The sequence below is a fragment of the Rana temporaria genome, unplaced genomic scaffold (genome assembly GCF_905171775.1).
Source record: "Rana temporaria unplaced genomic scaffold, aRanTem1.1, whole genome shotgun sequence".
NCBI lineage: Eukaryota > Metazoa > Chordata > Amphibia > Anura > Ranidae > Rana > Rana temporaria.
In genome coordinates, this window is record NW_024404754.1 from 1 (window position 1) to 14,871 (window position 14,871).

General features: G+C 50.7%; 44 non-coding genes and 4 pseudogenes across 44 annotated transcripts; all 48 read right to left on the reverse strand.

Annotated features, from left to right (window-relative positions):
- Positions 1-34: 34 nt before the first annotated feature.
- LOC120923392 lies at positions 35-153 on the reverse strand. The gene has a single exon (XR_005745919.1). It is a non-coding gene; the product is annotated as a 5S ribosomal RNA (ribosomal RNA).
- Positions 154-243: 90 nt separating this feature from the next.
- Positions 244-362, reverse strand: LOC120923404. Its single transcript, XR_005745930.1, has one exon. It is a non-coding gene; the product is annotated as a 5S ribosomal RNA (ribosomal RNA).
- A 90-nt stretch (positions 363-452) lies between these two features.
- Positions 453-571, reverse strand: LOC120923416. The gene has a single exon (XR_005745941.1). It is a non-coding gene; the product is annotated as a 5S ribosomal RNA (ribosomal RNA).
- Positions 572-661: 90 nt separating this feature from the next.
- Positions 662-780, reverse strand: LOC120923289. The gene has a single exon (XR_005745830.1). It is a non-coding gene; the product is annotated as a 5S ribosomal RNA (ribosomal RNA).
- Positions 781-870: 90 nt separating this feature from the next.
- On the reverse strand, positions 871-989 carry LOC120923300. The gene has a single exon (XR_005745841.1). It is a non-coding gene; the product is annotated as a 5S ribosomal RNA (ribosomal RNA).
- Positions 990-1,079: 90 nt separating this feature from the next.
- Positions 1,080-1,198, reverse strand: LOC120923312. The gene has a single exon (XR_005745852.1). It is a non-coding gene; the product is annotated as a 5S ribosomal RNA (ribosomal RNA).
- A 90-nt stretch (positions 1,199-1,288) lies between these two features.
- LOC120923324 lies at positions 1,289-1,407 on the reverse strand. The gene has a single exon (XR_005745863.1). It is a non-coding gene; the product is annotated as a 5S ribosomal RNA (ribosomal RNA).
- Positions 1,408-1,497: 90 nt separating this feature from the next.
- On the reverse strand, positions 1,498-1,616 carry LOC120923336. The gene has a single exon (XR_005745874.1). It is a non-coding gene; the product is annotated as a 5S ribosomal RNA (ribosomal RNA).
- A 90-nt stretch (positions 1,617-1,706) lies between these two features.
- On the reverse strand, positions 1,707-1,825 carry LOC120923347. Its single transcript, XR_005745885.1, has one exon. It is a non-coding gene; the product is annotated as a 5S ribosomal RNA (ribosomal RNA).
- A 90-nt stretch (positions 1,826-1,915) lies between these two features.
- On the reverse strand, positions 1,916-2,034 carry LOC120923358. The gene has a single exon (XR_005745896.1). It is a non-coding gene; the product is annotated as a 5S ribosomal RNA (ribosomal RNA).
- Positions 2,035-2,124: 90 nt separating this feature from the next.
- LOC120923370 lies at positions 2,125-2,243 on the reverse strand. The gene has a single exon (XR_005745905.1). It is a non-coding gene; the product is annotated as a 5S ribosomal RNA (ribosomal RNA).
- A 90-nt stretch (positions 2,244-2,333) lies between these two features.
- LOC120923366 lies at positions 2,334-2,453 on the reverse strand. Its single transcript, XR_005745903.1, has one exon. It is a non-coding gene; the product is annotated as a 5S ribosomal RNA (ribosomal RNA).
- A 90-nt stretch (positions 2,454-2,543) lies between these two features.
- On the reverse strand, positions 2,544-2,662 carry LOC120923379. The gene has a single exon (XR_005745906.1). It is a non-coding gene; the product is annotated as a 5S ribosomal RNA (ribosomal RNA).
- A 90-nt stretch (positions 2,663-2,752) lies between these two features.
- LOC120923380 lies at positions 2,753-2,871 on the reverse strand. Its single transcript, XR_005745907.1, has one exon. It is a non-coding gene; the product is annotated as a 5S ribosomal RNA (ribosomal RNA).
- A 90-nt stretch (positions 2,872-2,961) lies between these two features.
- LOC120923382 lies at positions 2,962-3,080 on the reverse strand. The gene has a single exon (XR_005745909.1). It is a non-coding gene; the product is annotated as a 5S ribosomal RNA (ribosomal RNA).
- A 90-nt stretch (positions 3,081-3,170) lies between these two features.
- Positions 3,171-3,289, reverse strand: LOC120923383. The gene has a single exon (XR_005745910.1). It is a non-coding gene; the product is annotated as a 5S ribosomal RNA (ribosomal RNA).
- A 90-nt stretch (positions 3,290-3,379) lies between these two features.
- LOC120923384 lies at positions 3,380-3,498 on the reverse strand. The gene has a single exon (XR_005745911.1). It is a non-coding gene; the product is annotated as a 5S ribosomal RNA (ribosomal RNA).
- A 90-nt stretch (positions 3,499-3,588) lies between these two features.
- On the reverse strand, positions 3,589-3,706 carry LOC120923367. Its single transcript, XR_005745904.1, has one exon. It is a non-coding gene; the product is annotated as a 5S ribosomal RNA (ribosomal RNA).
- A 91-nt stretch (positions 3,707-3,797) lies between these two features.
- Positions 3,798-3,916, reverse strand: LOC120923385. Its single transcript, XR_005745912.1, has one exon. It is a non-coding gene; the product is annotated as a 5S ribosomal RNA (ribosomal RNA).
- Positions 3,917-4,006: 90 nt separating this feature from the next.
- LOC120923386 lies at positions 4,007-4,125 on the reverse strand. The gene has a single exon (XR_005745913.1). It is a non-coding gene; the product is annotated as a 5S ribosomal RNA (ribosomal RNA).
- A 90-nt stretch (positions 4,126-4,215) lies between these two features.
- On the reverse strand, positions 4,216-4,334 carry LOC120923387. The gene has a single exon (XR_005745914.1). It is a non-coding gene; the product is annotated as a 5S ribosomal RNA (ribosomal RNA).
- A 90-nt stretch (positions 4,335-4,424) lies between these two features.
- On the reverse strand, positions 4,425-4,543 carry LOC120923388. Its single transcript, XR_005745915.1, has one exon. It is a non-coding gene; the product is annotated as a 5S ribosomal RNA (ribosomal RNA).
- Positions 4,544-4,633: 90 nt separating this feature from the next.
- LOC120923389 lies at positions 4,634-4,752 on the reverse strand. The gene has a single exon (XR_005745916.1). It is a non-coding gene; the product is annotated as a 5S ribosomal RNA (ribosomal RNA).
- A 90-nt stretch (positions 4,753-4,842) lies between these two features.
- On the reverse strand, positions 4,843-4,961 carry LOC120923390. The gene has a single exon (XR_005745917.1). It is a non-coding gene; the product is annotated as a 5S ribosomal RNA (ribosomal RNA).
- A 90-nt stretch (positions 4,962-5,051) lies between these two features.
- On the reverse strand, positions 5,052-5,170 carry LOC120923391. Its single transcript, XR_005745918.1, has one exon. It is a non-coding gene; the product is annotated as a 5S ribosomal RNA (ribosomal RNA).
- Positions 5,171-5,260: 90 nt separating this feature from the next.
- Positions 5,261-5,379, reverse strand: LOC120923393. Its single transcript, XR_005745920.1, has one exon. It is a non-coding gene; the product is annotated as a 5S ribosomal RNA (ribosomal RNA).
- Positions 5,380-5,469: 90 nt separating this feature from the next.
- Positions 5,470-5,588, reverse strand: LOC120923394. Its single transcript, XR_005745921.1, has one exon. It is a non-coding gene; the product is annotated as a 5S ribosomal RNA (ribosomal RNA).
- Positions 5,589-5,678: 90 nt separating this feature from the next.
- Positions 5,679-5,797, reverse strand: LOC120923365. Its single transcript, XR_005745902.1, has one exon. It is a non-coding gene; the product is annotated as a 5S ribosomal RNA (ribosomal RNA).
- A 90-nt stretch (positions 5,798-5,887) lies between these two features.
- On the reverse strand, positions 5,888-6,006 carry LOC120923395. The gene has a single exon (XR_005745922.1). It is a non-coding gene; the product is annotated as a 5S ribosomal RNA (ribosomal RNA).
- A 90-nt stretch (positions 6,007-6,096) lies between these two features.
- LOC120923396 lies at positions 6,097-6,215 on the reverse strand. The gene has a single exon (XR_005745923.1). It is a non-coding gene; the product is annotated as a 5S ribosomal RNA (ribosomal RNA).
- A 90-nt stretch (positions 6,216-6,305) lies between these two features.
- LOC120923398 lies at positions 6,306-6,424 on the reverse strand. The gene has a single exon (XR_005745924.1). It is a non-coding gene; the product is annotated as a 5S ribosomal RNA (ribosomal RNA).
- Positions 6,425-6,514: 90 nt separating this feature from the next.
- On the reverse strand, positions 6,515-6,633 carry LOC120923399. The gene has a single exon (XR_005745925.1). It is a non-coding gene; the product is annotated as a 5S ribosomal RNA (ribosomal RNA).
- A 90-nt stretch (positions 6,634-6,723) lies between these two features.
- Positions 6,724-6,832, reverse strand: LOC120923368 (annotated as a pseudogene).
- Positions 6,833-6,922: 90 nt separating this feature from the next.
- LOC120923400 lies at positions 6,923-7,041 on the reverse strand. Its single transcript, XR_005745926.1, has one exon. It is a non-coding gene; the product is annotated as a 5S ribosomal RNA (ribosomal RNA).
- A 90-nt stretch (positions 7,042-7,131) lies between these two features.
- On the reverse strand, positions 7,132-7,250 carry LOC120923401. The gene has a single exon (XR_005745927.1). It is a non-coding gene; the product is annotated as a 5S ribosomal RNA (ribosomal RNA).
- Positions 7,251-7,340: 90 nt separating this feature from the next.
- Positions 7,341-7,459, reverse strand: LOC120923402. The gene has a single exon (XR_005745928.1). It is a non-coding gene; the product is annotated as a 5S ribosomal RNA (ribosomal RNA).
- Positions 7,460-7,549: 90 nt separating this feature from the next.
- On the reverse strand, positions 7,550-7,658 carry LOC120923369 (annotated as a pseudogene).
- A 90-nt stretch (positions 7,659-7,748) lies between these two features.
- LOC120923403 lies at positions 7,749-7,867 on the reverse strand. Its single transcript, XR_005745929.1, has one exon. It is a non-coding gene; the product is annotated as a 5S ribosomal RNA (ribosomal RNA).
- Positions 7,868-7,957: 90 nt separating this feature from the next.
- Positions 7,958-8,076, reverse strand: LOC120923405. The gene has a single exon (XR_005745931.1). It is a non-coding gene; the product is annotated as a 5S ribosomal RNA (ribosomal RNA).
- Positions 8,077-8,166: 90 nt separating this feature from the next.
- On the reverse strand, positions 8,167-8,285 carry LOC120923406. The gene has a single exon (XR_005745932.1). It is a non-coding gene; the product is annotated as a 5S ribosomal RNA (ribosomal RNA).
- A 90-nt stretch (positions 8,286-8,375) lies between these two features.
- Positions 8,376-8,494, reverse strand: LOC120923407. Its single transcript, XR_005745933.1, has one exon. It is a non-coding gene; the product is annotated as a 5S ribosomal RNA (ribosomal RNA).
- A 90-nt stretch (positions 8,495-8,584) lies between these two features.
- LOC120923371 lies at positions 8,585-8,693 on the reverse strand (annotated as a pseudogene).
- Positions 8,694-8,783: 90 nt separating this feature from the next.
- On the reverse strand, positions 8,784-8,902 carry LOC120923408. The gene has a single exon (XR_005745934.1). It is a non-coding gene; the product is annotated as a 5S ribosomal RNA (ribosomal RNA).
- A 90-nt stretch (positions 8,903-8,992) lies between these two features.
- On the reverse strand, positions 8,993-9,111 carry LOC120923409. The gene has a single exon (XR_005745935.1). It is a non-coding gene; the product is annotated as a 5S ribosomal RNA (ribosomal RNA).
- A 90-nt stretch (positions 9,112-9,201) lies between these two features.
- Positions 9,202-9,320, reverse strand: LOC120923410. The gene has a single exon (XR_005745936.1). It is a non-coding gene; the product is annotated as a 5S ribosomal RNA (ribosomal RNA).
- Positions 9,321-9,411: 91 nt separating this feature from the next.
- Positions 9,412-9,520, reverse strand: LOC120923372 (annotated as a pseudogene).
- Positions 9,521-9,610: 90 nt separating this feature from the next.
- On the reverse strand, positions 9,611-9,729 carry LOC120923411. Its single transcript, XR_005745937.1, has one exon. It is a non-coding gene; the product is annotated as a 5S ribosomal RNA (ribosomal RNA).
- A 90-nt stretch (positions 9,730-9,819) lies between these two features.
- On the reverse strand, positions 9,820-9,938 carry LOC120923412. Its single transcript, XR_005745938.1, has one exon. It is a non-coding gene; the product is annotated as a 5S ribosomal RNA (ribosomal RNA).
- Between the last annotated feature and the right edge of the window lie 4,933 nt (positions 9,939-14,871).

Genomic DNA, 14,871 nt, shown 5'->3' on the forward strand with positions numbered 1-14,871 from the left:
GAAAAAGAGATTCAAGACTCCACCAAAACAAAAAAGCCTACAGCACCTGGTATTCCCAGGCGGTCTCCCATCCAGGTACTAACCAGGCCCGACCCTGCTTAGCCTCCGAGATCAGACGAGATCGGGCGCTTTCAAGGTGATGTGGCCGTAGGCGATAACCATGGCTGTCCTTAACTCTCTTGAAGATAGCATGGAAGAAAGACTGGGGGAAAAAAGAGATTCAAGACTCCACCAAAACAAAAAAGCCTACAGCACCTGGTATTCCCAGGCGGTCTCCCATCCAGGTACTAACCAGGCCCGACCCTGCTTAGCCTCCGAGATCAGACGAGATCGGGCGCTTTCAAGGTGATGTGGCCGTAGGCGATAACCATGGCTGTCCTTAACTCTCTTGAAGATAGCATGGAAGAAAGACTGGGGGAAAAAAGAGATTCAAGACTCCACCAAAACAAAAAAGCCTACAGCACCTGGTATTCCCAGGCGGTCTCCCATCCAGGTACTAACCAGGCCCGACCCTGCTTAGCCTCCGAGATCAGACGAGATCGGGCGCTTTCAAGGTGATGTGGCCGTAGGCGATAACCATGGCTGTCCTTAACTCTCTTGAAGATAGCATGGAAGAAAGACTGGGGGAAAAAAGAGATTCAAGACTCCACCAAAACAAAAAAGCCTACAGCACCTGGTATTCCCAGGCGGTCTCCCATCCAGGTACTAACCAGGCCCGACCCTGCTTAGCCTCCGAGATCAGACGAGATCGGGCGCTTTCAAGGTGATGTGGCCGTAGGCGATAACCATGGCTGTCCTTAACTCTCTTGAAGATAGCATGGAAGAAAGACTGGGGGAAAAAAGAGATTCAAGACTCCACCAAAACAAAAAAGCCTACAGCACCTGGTATTCCCAGGCGGTCTCCCATCCAGGTACTAACCAGGCCCGACCCTGCTTAGCCTCCGAGATCAGACGAGATCGGGCGCTTTCAAGGTGATGTGGCCGTAGGCGATAACCATGGCTGTCCTTAACTCTCTTGAAGATAGCATGGAAGAAAGACTGGGGGAAAAAAGAGATTCAAGACTCCACCAAAACAAAAAAGCCTACAGCACCTGGTATTCCCAGGCGGTCTCCCATCCAGGTACTAACCAGGCCCGACCCTGCTTAGCCTCCGAGATCAGACGAGATCGGGCGCTTTCAAGGTGATGTGGCCGTAGGCGATAACCATGGCTGTCCTTAACTCTCTTGAAGATAGCATGGAAGAAAGACTGGGGGAAAAAAGAGATTCAAGACTCCACCAAAACAAAAAAGCCTACAGCACCTGGTATTCCCAGGCGGTCTCCCATCCAGGTACTAACCAGGCCCGACCCTGCTTAGCCTCCGAGATCAGACGAGATCGGGCGCTTTCAAGGTGATGTGGCCGTAGGCGATAACCATGGCTGTCCTTAACTCTCTTGAAGATAGCATGGAAGAAAGACTGGGGGAAAAAAGAGATTCAAGACTCCACCAAAACAAAAAAGCCTACAGCACCTGGTATTCCCAGGCGGTCTCCCATCCAGGTACTAACCAGGCCCGACCCTGCTTAGCCTCCGAGATCAGACGAGATCGGGCGCTTTCAAGGTGATGTGGCCGTAGGCGATAACCATGGCTGTCCTTAACTCTCTTGAAGATAGCATGGAAGAAAGACTGGGGGAAAAAAGAGATTCAAGACTCCACCAAAACAAAAAAGCCTACAGCACCTGGTATTCCCAGGCGGTCTCCCATCCAGGTACTAACCAGGCCCGACCCTGCTTAGCCTCCGAGATCAGACGAGATCGGGCGCTTTCAAGGTGATGTGGCCGTAGGCGATAACCATGGCTGTCCTTAACTCTCTTGAAGATAGCATGGAAGAAAGACTGGGGGAAAAAAGAGATTCAAGACTCCACCAAAACAAAAAAGCCTACAGCACCTGGTATTCCCAGGCGGTCTCCCATCCAGGTACTAACCAGGCCCGACCCTGCTTAGCCTCCGAGATCAGACGAGATCGGGCGCTTTCAAGGTGATGTGGCCGTAGGCGATAACCATGGCTGTCCTTAACTCTCTTGAAGATAGCATGGAAGAAAGACTGGGGGAAAAAAGAGATTCAAGACTCCACCAAAACAAAAAAGCCTACAGCACCTGGTATTCCCAGGCGGTCTCCCATCCAGGTACTAACCAGGCCCGACCCTGCTTAGCCTCCGAGATCAGACGAGATCGGGCGCTTTCAAGGTGATGTGGCCGTAGGCGATAACCATGGCTGTCCTTAACTCTCTTGAAGATAGCATGGAAGAAAGACTGGGGAAAAAAAGAGATTCAAGACTCCACCAAAACAAAAAAGCCTACAGCACCTGGTATTCCCAGGGCGGTCTCCCATCCAGGTACTAACCAGGCCCGACCCTGCTTAGCCTCCGAGATCAGACGAGATCGGGCGCTTTCAAGGTGATGTGGCCGTAGGCGATAACCATGGCTGTCCTTAACTCTCTTGAAGATAGCATGGAAGAAAGACTGGGGGAAAAAAGAGATTCAAGACTCCACCAAAACAAAAAAGCCTACAGCACCTGGTATTCCCAGGCGGTCTCCCATCCAGGTACTAACCAGGCCCGACCCTGCTTAGCCTCCGAGATCAGACGAGATCGGGCGCTTTCAAGGTGATGTGGCCGTAGGCGATAACCATGGCTGTCCTTAACTCTCTTGAAGATAGCATGGAAGAAAGACTGGGGGAAAAAAGAGATTCAAGACTCCACCAAAACAAAAAAGCCTACAGCACCTGGTATTCCCAGGCGGTCTCCCATCCAGGTACTAACCAGGCCCGACCCTGCTTAGCCTCCGAGATCAGACGAGATCGGGCGCTTTCAAGGTGATGTGGCCGTAGGCGATAACCATGGCTGTCCTTAACTCTCTTGAAGATAGCATGGAAGAAAGACTGGGGGAAAAAAGAGATTCAAGACTCCACCAAAACAAAAAAGCCTACAGCACCTGGTATTCCCAGGCGGTCTCCCATCCAGGTACTAACCAGGCCCGACCCTGCTTAGCCTCCGAGATCAGACGAGATCGGGCGCTTTCAAGGTGATGTGGCCGTAGGCGATAACCATGGCTGTCCTTAACTCTCTTGAAGATAGCATGGAAGAAAGACTGGGGGAAAAAAGAGATTCAAGACTCCACCAAAACAAAAAAGCCTACAGCACCTGGTATTCCCAGGCGGTCTCCCATCCAGGTACTAACCAGGCCCGACCCTGCTTAGCCTCCGAGATCAGACGAGATCGGGCGCTTTCAAGGTGATGTGGCCGTAGGCGATAACCATGGCTGTCCTTAACTCTCTTGAAGATAGCATGGAAGAAAGACTGGGGGAAAAAAGAGATTCAAGACTCCACCAAAACAAAAAAGCCTACAGCACCTGGTATTCCCAGGCGGTCTCCCATCCAGGTACTAACCAGGCCCGACCCTGCTTAGCCTCCGAGATCAGACGAGATCGGGCGCTTTCAAGGTGATGTGGCCGTAGGCGATAACCATGGCTGTCCTTAACTCTCTTGAAGATAGCATGGAAGAAAGACTGGGGGAAAAAAGAGATTCAAGACTCCACCAAAACAAAAAAGCCTACAGCACCTGGTATTCCAGGCGGTCTCCCATCCAGGTACTAACCAGGCCCGACCCTGCTTAGCCTCCGAGATCAGACGAGATCGGGCGCTTTCAAGGTGATGTGGCCGTAGGCGATAACCATGGCTGTCCTTAACTCTCTTGAAGATAGCATGGAAGAAAGACTGGGGGAAAAAAGAGATTCAAGACTCCACCAAAACAAAAAAAGCCTACAGCACCTGGTATTCCCAGGCGGTCTCCCATCCAGGTACTAACCAGGCCCGACCCTGCTTAGCCTCCGAGATCAGACGAGATCGGGCGCTTTCAAGGTGATGTGGCCGTAGGCGATAACCATGGCTGTCCTTAACTCTCTTGAAGATAGCATGGAAGAAAGACTGGGGGAAAAAAGAGATTCAAGACTCCACCAAAACAAAAAAGCCTACAGCACCTGGTATTCCCAGGCGGTCTCCCATCCAGGTACTAACCAGGCCCGACCCTGCTTAGCCTCCGAGATCAGACGAGATCGGGCGCTTTCAAGGTGATGTGGCCGTAGGCGATAACCATGGCTGTCCTTAACTCTCTTGAAGATAGCATGGAAGAAAGACTGGGGGAAAAAAGAGATTCAAGACTCCACCAAAACAAAAAAGCCTACAGCACCTGGTATTCCCAGGCGGTCTCCCATCCAGGTACTAACCAGGCCCGACCCTGCTTAGCCTCCGAGATCAGACGAGATCGGGCGCTTTCAAGGTGATGTGGCCGTAGGCGATAACCATGGCTGTCCTTAACTCTCTTGAAGATAGCATGGAAGAAAGACTGGGGGAAAAAAGAGATTCAAGACTCCACCAAAACAAAAAAGCCTACAGCACCTGGTATTCCCAGGCGGTCTCCCATCCAGGTACTAACCAGGCCCGACCCTGCTTAGCCTCCGAGATCAGACGAGATCGGGCGCTTTCAAGGTGATGTGGCCGTAGGCGATAACCATGGCTGTCCTTAACTCTCTTGAAGATAGCATGGAAGAAAGACTGGGGGAAAAAAGAGATTCAAGACTCCACCAAAACAAAAAAGCCTACAGCACCTGGTATTCCCAGGCGGTCTCCCATCCAGGTACTAACCAGGCCCGACCCTGCTTAGCCTCCGAGATCAGACGAGATCGGGCGCTTTCAAGGTGATGTGGCCGTAGGCGATAACCATGGCTGTCCTTAACTCTCTTGAAGATAGCATGGAAGAAAGACTGGGGGAAAAAAGAGATTCAAGACTCCACCAAAACAAAAAAGCCTACAGCACCTGGTATTCCCAGGCGGTCTCCCATCCAGGTACTAACCAGGCCCGACCCTGCTTAGCCTCCGAGATCAGACGAGATCGGGCGCTTTCAAGGTGATGTGGCCGTAGGCGATAACCATGGCTGTCCTTAACTCTCTTGAAGATAGCATGGAAGAAAGACTGGGGGAAAAAAGAGATTCAAGACTCCACCAAAACAAAAAAGCCTACAGCACCTGGTATTCCCAGGCGGTCTCCCATCCAGGTACTAACCAGGCCCGACCCTGCTTAGCCTCCGAGATCAGACGAGATCGGGCGCTTTCAAGGTGATGTGGCCGTAGGCGATAACCATGGCTGTCCTTAACTCTCTTGAAGATAGCATGGAAGAAAGACTGGGGGAAAAAAGAGATTCAAGACTCCACCAAAACAAAAAAGCCTACAGCACCTGGTATTCCCAGGCGGTCTCCCATCCAGGTACTAACCAGGCCCGACCCTGCTTAGCCTCCGAGATCAGACGAGATCGGGCGCTTTCAAGGTGATGTGGCCGTAGGCGATAACCATGGCTGTCCTTAACTCTCTTGAAGATAGCATGGAAGAAAGACTGGGGGAAAAAAGAGATTCAAGACTCCACCAAAACAAAAAAGCCTACAGCACCTGGTATTCCCAGGCGGTCTCCCATCCAGGTACTAACCAGGCCCGACCCTGCTTAGCCTCCGAGATCAGACGAGATCGGGCGCTTTCAAGGTGATGTGGCCGTAGGCAATAACCATGGCTGTCCTTAACTCTCTTGAAGATAGCATGGAAGAAAGACTGGGGGAAAAAAGAGATTCAAGACTCCACCAAAACAAAAAAGCCTACAGCACCTGGTATTCCCAGGCGGTCTCCCATCCAGGTAGTAACCAGGCCCGACCCTGCTTAGCCTCCGAGATCAGACGAGATCGGGCGCTTTCAAGGTGATGTGGCCGTAGGCGATAACCATGGCTGTCCTTAACTCTCTTGAAGATAGCATGGAAGAAAGACTGGGGGAAAAAAGAGATTCAAGACTCCACCAAAACAAAAAAGCCTACAGCACCTGGTATTCCCAGGCGGTCTCCCATCCAGGTACTAACCAGGCCCGACCCTGCTTAGCCTCCGAGATCAGACGAGATCGGGCGCTTTCAAGGTGATGTGGCCGTAGGCGATAACCATGGCTGTCCTTAACTCTCTTGAAGATAGCATGGAAGAAAGACTGGGGGAAAAAAGAGATTCAAGACTCCACCAAAACAAAAAAGCCTACAGCACCTGGTATTCCCAGGCGGTCTCCCATCCAGGTACTAACCAGGCCCGACCCTGCTTAGCCTCCGAGATCAGACGAGATCGGGCGCTTTCAAGGTGATGTGGCCGTAGGCGATAACCATGGCTGTCCTTAACTCTCTTGAAGATAGCATGGAAGAAAGACTGGGGGAAAAAAGAGATTCAAGACTCCACCAAAACAAAAAAGCCTACAGCACCTGGTATTCCCAGGCGGTCTCCCATCCAGGTACTAACCAGGCCCGACCCTGCTTAGCCTCCGAGATCAGACGAGATCGGGCGCTTTCAAGGTGATGTGGCCGTAGGCGATAGCCATGGCTGTCCTTAACTCTCTTGAAGATAGCATGGAAGAAAGACTGGGGGAAAAAAGAGATTCAAGACTCCACCAAAACAAAAAAGCCTACAGCACCTGGTATTCCCAGGCGGTCTCCCATCCAGGTACTAACCAGGCCCGACCCTGCTTAGCCTCCGAGATCAGACGAGATCGGGCGCTTTCAAGGTGATGTGGCCGTAGGCGATAACCATGGCTGTCCTTAACTCTCTTGAAGATAGCATGGAAGAAAGACTGGGGGAAAAAAGAGATTCAAGACTCCACCAAAACAAAAAAGCCTACAGCACCTGGTATTCCCAGGCGGTCTCCCATCCAGGTACTAACCAGGCCCGACCCTGCTTAGCCTCCGAGATCGGGCGCTTTCAAGGTGATGTGGCCGTAGGCGATAACCATGGCTGTCCTTAACTCTCTTGAAGATAGCATGGAAGAAAGACTGGGGGAAAAAAGAGATTCAAGACTCCACCAAAACAAAAAAGCCTACAGCACCTGGTATTCCCAGGCGGTCTCCCATCCAGGTACTAACCAGGCCCGACCCTGCTTAGCCTCCGAGATCAGACGAGATCGGGCGCTTTCAAGGTGATGTGGCCGTAGGCGATAACCATGGCTGTCCTTAACTCTCTTGAAGATAGCATGGAAGAAAGACTGGGGGAAAAAAGAGATTCAAGACTCCACCAAAACAAAAAAGCCTACAGCACCTGGTATTCCCAGGCGGTCTCCCATCCAGGTACTAACCAGGCCCGACCCTGCTTAGCCTCCGAGATCAGACGAGATCGGGCGCTTTCAAGGTGATGTGGCCGTAGGCGATAACCATGGCTGTCCTTAACTCTCTTGAAGATAGCATGGAAGAAAGACTGGGGGAAAAAAGAGATTCAAGACTCCACCAAAACAAAAAAGCCTACAGCACCTGGTATTCCCAGGCGGTCTCCCATCCAGGTACTAACCAGGCCCGACCCTGCTTAGCCTCCGAGATCAGACGAGATCGGGCGCTTTCAAGGTGATGTGGCCGTAGGCGATAACCATGGCTGTCCTTAACTCTCTTGAAGATAGCATGGAAGAAAGACTGGGGGAAAAAAGAGATTCAAGACTCCACCAAAACAAAAAAGCCTACAGCACCTGGTATTCCCAGGCGGTCTCCCATCCAGGTACTAACCAGGCCCGACCCTGCTTAGCCTCCGAGATCGGGCGCTTTCAAGGTGATGTGGCCGTAGGCGATAACCATGGCTGTCCTTAACTCTCTTGAAGATAGCATGGAAGAAAGACTGGGGGAAAAAAGAGATTCAAGACTCCACCAAAACAAAAAAGCCTACAGCACCTGGTATTCCCAGGCGGTCTCCCATCCAGGTACTAACCAGGCCCGACCCTGCTTAGCCTCCGAGATCAGACGAGATCGGGCGCTTTCAAGGTGATGTGGCCGTAGGCGATAACCATGGCTGTCCTTAACTCTCTTGAAGATAGCATGGAAGAAAGACTGGGGGAAAAAAGAGATTCAAGACTCCACCAAAACAAAAAAGCCTACAGCACCTGGTATTCCCAGGCGGTCTCCCATCCAGGTACTAACCAGGCCCGACCCTGCTTAGCCTCCGAGATCAGACGAGATCGGGCGCTTTCAAGGTGATGTGGCCGTAGGCGATAACCATGGCTGTCCTTAACTCTCTTGAAGATAGCATGGAAGAAAGACTGGGGGAAAAAAGAGATTCAAGACTCCACCAAAACAAAAAAGCCTACAGCACCTGGTATTCCCAGGCGGTCTCCCATCCAGGTACTAACCAGGCCCGACCCTGCTTAGCCTCCGAGATCAGACGAGATCGGGCGCTTTCAAGGTGATGTGGCCGTAGGCGATAACCATGGCTGTCCTTAACTCTCTTGAAGATAGCATGGAAGAAAGACTGGGGGAAAAAAGAGATTCAAGACTCCACCAAAACAAAAAAGCCTACAGCACCTGGTATTCCCAGGCGGTCTCCCATCCAGGTACTAACCAGGCCCGACCCTGCTTAGCCTCCGAGATCAGACGAGATCGGGCGCTTTCAAGGTGATGTGGCCGTAGGCGATAACCATGGCTGTCCTTAACTCTCTTGAAGATAGCATGGAAGAAAGACTGGGGGAAAAAAGAGATTCAAGACTCCACCAAAACAAAAAAGCCTACAGCACCTGGTATTCCCAGGCGGTCTCCCATCCAGGTACTAACCAGGCCCGACCCTGCTTAGCCTCCGAGATCGGGCGCTTTCAAGGTGATGTGGCCGTAGGCGATAACCATGGCTGTCCTTAACTCTCTTGAAGATAGCATGGAAGAAAGACTGGGGGAAAAAAGAGATTCAAGACTCCACCAAAACAAAAAAGCCTACAGCACCTGGTATTCCCAGGCGGTCTCCCATCCAGGTACTAACCAGGCCCGACCCTGCTTAGCCTCCGAGATCAGACGAGATCGGGCGCTTTCAAGGTGATGTGGCCGTAGGCGATAACCATGGCTGTCCTTAACTCTCTTGAAGATAGCATGGAAGAAAGACTGGGGGAAAAAAGAGATTCAAGACTCCACCAAAACAAAAAAGCCTACAGCACCTGGTATTCCCAGGCGGTCTCCCATCCAGGTACTAACCAGGCCCGACCCTGCTTAGCCTCCGAGATCAGACGAGATCGGGCGCTTTCAAGGTGATGTGGCCGTAGGCGATAACCATGGCTGTCCTTAACTCTCTTGAAGATAGCATGGAAGAAAGACTGGGGGAAAAAAGAGATTCAAGACTCCACCAAAACAAAAAAGCCTACAGCACCTGGTATTCCCAGGCGGTCTCCCATCCAGGTACTAACCAGGCCCGACCCTGCTTAGCCTCCGAGATCAGACGAGATCGGGCGCTTTCAAGGTGATGTGGCCGTAGGCGATAACCATGGCTGTCCTTAACTCTCTTGAAGATAGCATGGAAGAAAGACTGGGGGAAAAAAAGAGATTCAAGACTCCACCAAAACAAAAAAGCCTACAGCACCTGGTATTCCCAGGCGGTCTCCCATCCAGGTACTAACCAGGCCCGACCCTGCTTAGCCTCCGAGATCGGGCGCTTTCAAGGTGATGTGGCCGTAGGCGATAACCATGGCTGTCCTTAACTCTCTTGAAGATAGCATGGAAGAAAGACTGGGGGAAAAAAGAGATTCAAGACTCCACCAAAACAAAAAAGCCTACAGCACCTGGTATTCCCAGGCGGTCTCCCATCCAGGTACTAACCAGGCCCGACCCTGCTTAGCCTCCGAGATCAGACGAGATCGGGCGCTTTCAAGGTGATGTGGCCGTAGGCGATAACCATGGCTGTCCTTAACTCTCTTGAAGATAGCATGGAAGAAAGACTGGGGGAAAAAAGAGATTCAAGACTCCACCAAAACAAAAAAGCCTACAGCACCTGGTATTCCCAGGCGGTCTCCCATCCAGGTACTAACCAGGCCCGACCCTGCTTAGCCTCCGAGATCAGACGAGATCGGGCGCTTTCAAGGTGATGTGGCCGTAGGCGATAACCACGGCTGTCCTTAACTCTCTTGAAGATAGGGGGGGCGTGGCGACCGGGCTCTAACATGGACGCTTAGCCCAGGAGCTCCGCTCGTTCACCGGGGACAACAGAGACCAGCAGCGATCACCGGTGCCATCCGTAGCACCACTTGCGGGCATTCGACCGCCGTCCTACGGGGGAATCGATTGACAATGGGAAGGAGCAGGAAGAAGCCTCAGCAGCCGCAAAAGCTGGATGACTTCTTCATCCACGCACGGAGCCCACAGCAGCACAATGGCGGCGGCGCGGGAAAAACAAGGCAGGAAAATCTCCAGCTTACCAGCGGTGTCCCGGCTAATATATCAGCCCACCCGAACCTGCAGACCAGCGCTTCCTCATCAGAGCTGTCTAGCCCCACGACCAGGAGCCCAGCCAAGTCCAGACAGCGGAGGGACTCCCCGCTCAGGCACACGACAGAAGGTATGGATGTGGCAGCACCTCACATCTCCTCAGCCATCTCCTCAGCTGACACGCACAAGCAGGGAAGGGATCCCATAGCTGAATTCCCCACTGCTGATGGCCCAGTGTCTGATACGATGCTGAAGGAGATGCTGCTCTCCCTTAGATCATCTCTGCAGTCTGATCTGCTTAAGGGGCTGAATGAATGCCGCAGAGAAGTACAGGGACTGGGACACAGAGTGCACACTGTAGAAACCAAAATGGAGGACTTCACCTCATCATATAACACAATGGTAGAAGCACATGCCGCACAGGGTGAAGACATAGAATGGATCAAGGATAAGCTCTCGGACCTCGAGGACAGGTCCAGGAGGAACAATATAAAGCTACGGGGTATCCCTGAATCGATCCCTCCCAACCAGCTCCTACAGTATGCCCAGACCCTGTTCTCCTCACTGCTCCCTGAGGCGACGGCACATGATCTGCTCGTGGATAGGATCCATAGGCTCCCTAAACCATCCTTCCTCCCTGATGAAACACCCAGAGACGTCCTGCTGAGGGTCCATTTTTTTCACATCAAGGACCAAATCCTCCAGGCTTCCCGCAAACCAGGGGGGCTCCCTCAACAATACGCTACACTTAGGATGCTGCCAGACCTATCCAGGCACACTCTGCAACGCCGCCGTAACCTGCTTACTATCACTAAGGCGCTGAGGAACCACAATATCCTCCACAAGTGGAAATACCCTGCCACACTTGTCATTACTCATAATGGAACCTCTGTGTCTGTGTCCAAACTGGAAGATGGATTGGGTATATTGCAACAATGGGGTATTCTCCCCGACCATCAGGCTACACCTTCACCCCATCCGGGAGTGAGACCCATGCAGAATGATTGGCAGGTGGTGTCTCACAAGCGCTCCTCTAAGAAGAAAACCGGTGGTATCGCCTAATATCGTCCCACCACAGTTAAGAATCCCCGGAGAAGAGAGTTCCTGTTCAACTCTCTTGTTCACCCCTCTTCTACCTATAGCAGCTACGCCTGCACGGGGATCCGTTCATGGATCCGTTTCCTACCATTATTTCATTGACTTTGTTTGTTGTTCTTGTTTATTTTTTCAGTTTTTTTGATATACACAGATCTAGAGACGTTGTCAGAACCACCGATGTGAATGACGATATACCCGGTGCCTGTGCCTGCACGGCACATCAACATACCCGGAAGGCCCCCTGGGGTACAGTGAGTAGAAGCAAGAAATTTCTGAAAACTCGATCTTGCCCTGTATACAAAGATGGTCAAATTTTTATCTATTAATGCCCGGGGTTTGAATCACCCTGCGAAGCGTTTTTCCATGTGGTCGGAAGCCACGAAACAGGGCGCAGACATTCTCTGTGTACAAGAAACACATTTTCAACTGCACAAAGCCCCTCCGTGCTCCCATAGAGACTTTCCATTTGTGTACACAGCCTGCACTCCGGATGGCAAGAAAGGGGGCGTGCTGCTTGCACTCAAGAATTCCCTCTCCTTCCAGCCTAAAGACACATTTATTGACGACAGAGGCAGATTCATAATCGTCACTGGGGATATAAATTCAAAACCTTACACGATCGTTTCGGTGTACGCACCCAATACGCACCAACTGCGCTTTCTGAAAAAAGTCCTTAAAAAAGTGCATCCCATGAAATATGGAAATCTGGTGATGTGTGGAGACTTTAACATTACTTCGGACCCTGAAATAGACACAACATCCGACACATCCAAGAGAGCACAATCACTTCAGGCCCTGACGCACGCCGAAGAACTGTTTGATGTTTGGAGGTGCCTACATCCCACTGAGAGGGATTACACCTATTTTTCGAGCAGACACAACTCTTACTCTCGTATAGACATGTTTCTGCTGGACAAGTGGCTTTTGCAAAATGTGGACACAGTGACTATTCATGACATTACGTGGTCAGACCACGCGGCCATATCCATGTCGGTAGTGGAAAGGGGAGTTTCTTCCTCACCCCCCATTTGGCGTTGTAACACAACACTTCTACAAGAACAACACTGTCAAAAACATATCTCCCTTCACATCCAAAACTACTTCGTAGATAACGCTACCTCGGTTATTGACCCTTATGTTGTATGGAATGCACATAAGGCCTATATGCGGGGCATACTAATTCAACTAGGCGCCACAGAAAAGAAAAAAAAGGCCCAACGGTTCAACAAAATCCTCCTGGATTTGAGGGACCTCGAATCGCAAAACAAACGCTCCCCGTCACCTTCCTTAGCCACTAAACTGAGCTCTTTGAGAGAAGACCTTAGGGAGCTTCTAACCCAGCAATACGATAGACATTTCAGCCGTCTAAAACTAAACTATTATTCCAATGCCAATAGGGCAGGAAAGTACCTAGCGAACAGGCTAAAAGCTGCCCGTACTAAAGTAAGGATAGCTTACCTGAAACACCCTACTTCTCAACACAAGGTTATCAACCCCCAAGAGATTGCGAACCAATTTGCTGACTACTATAGTTCACTGTATAATTTACACTCAGATCCCAACACGCCACAACCAAACACTGAAAAAATACAAAGGTTCCTGAAGAACATACAACTTCCCTCTCTATCGGAAGAACAGCTTAGCGCACTCAATGCCCCAATCACTCCCCAAGAAATAGAAACAATTATTCTCTCCCTTCCTAATGGAAAATCACCAGGCCCGGATGGGTTCACGAATGAATACTTTAAAGTCTTTCGATCTGTCCTAGTGCCCCACATGTCAGGTGTCTTCAACAAGGCTGCAGAATCCGCAACCCTTCCCCATGAGATGTTAAGAGCACACATAGTGACACTGCCAAAACCGGGTAAAGACCCCAGCACCCCGGCAAACTTCAGGCCTATATCCCTTCTCAACACGGATACCAAAATATACGCTAAACTGTTGGCTAAAAGGCTTACTAACATTATACCCACACTCATCCAACGAGACCAAATGGGATTTGTGAGGGGGAGACAAACCTCAGACGCCACAAGACGTATTATAAATGTGATCCACCGAGCTGAGGTAACCCGAACGCCTTCTCTGCTGCTCTCTATAGACGCAGAGAAGGCGTTTGATAGAGTGCACTGGAATTATATGGACCATGTCTTAAACAAGTTTGGTTTCCAAGGGAACATACGAAACGCAATCCTGGCCCTTTATTCTTCCCCATCAGCACAAGTATATGCTGCTGGATTTTTGTCTTCGGCCTTTCCGATCTCGAACGGTACCAGACAGGGTTGCCCTCTGTCTCCGACCATTTTCAACCTCATGATAGAACCTCTAGCGGAGGCCATCCGCTCTCACCCTCTGGTCTCGGGCTTCCAGTTTGGCTCTCGCAAACATTCCATCAACCTATTCGCAGACGATGTCATTTTAATCTTGTCTAACCCAATCGTATCACTAAAAGCGGCACACGATGTTCTCACTGAATTTGGGGAGATTTCCTACTACAAGATCAATTTCTCTAAGTCCCTGGTACTGGACCTAGGAGTCCAAACACACGCTAGAGTAGCATTGCAAAATCAACTTCCATATACATGGAGCAAGGGCAGCATTACCTATTTAGGATTAGCCATCACAAATAGGGTCGCCATGCTTGCCAGGGCTAACTTGCCCCCTCTAATAGCCAAACTGGAAGCCCAGTTCAGGGAAATGGCCAAAAAAGAAGTGTCTTGGATGGGTAGGATTGCGGCCTACAAGATGATGATTCTGCCACAAATTTTATATGTGTTCCGGACTCTTACAGTCCACATACCTCACTTTTACATTAAAAGATTGTCAGAAATTGGGTGGAAGTATATCTGGAAGGGTAAAAAACCTAGGTGTTCGCGGAACAACTTAGTCTCCCACAAAACGGCAGGGGGAGCAGGTGTAGTCGACATCCATGACTATTTGTGGGCGACTAGGCTGGACCAAATAAAATACTGGTTTAGAGATGCGGACGCTCCTCTGTGGGTTGATATTGAAAGAGACATATCACCGCTCAAAGACCTGAAACTGTTACTCTCAGGAGATGGGTGGGCTCATTGGGATGTGACTGGACTGTCGCCACCAATGCAAATCTCCATCAAGACCTGGAGGTTGCTCCTGGACCGAACACACCACGACACACGACTCACTAGCCTCGAACTACCCCTGCAACTATTGGAAGCCGAGATTCCCGATTTAAAAGTACAGGACTTGACTGAACAGGGTATTTCCCACCTATCTGATCTTTATGAGGGCGGTCAACACAAATCTGCACAAAGGCTTAGGACGCAATACCGACTACAGAATACACATTTCTTCAAGTGTCTGCAAATCACACATCTCACTAGACAGAGGCCCCCGCCACTCGTTGACCTTCCGGGTACAGTATGGCGCTTCTACACCACAGCTACGCAGAATACGAAGGGCACTTCGTTCTTCTATAACTTGTTCCAGAACAAGCTGAAGCTTTCCAAAACAGCAGCCATGCTCAAGTGGG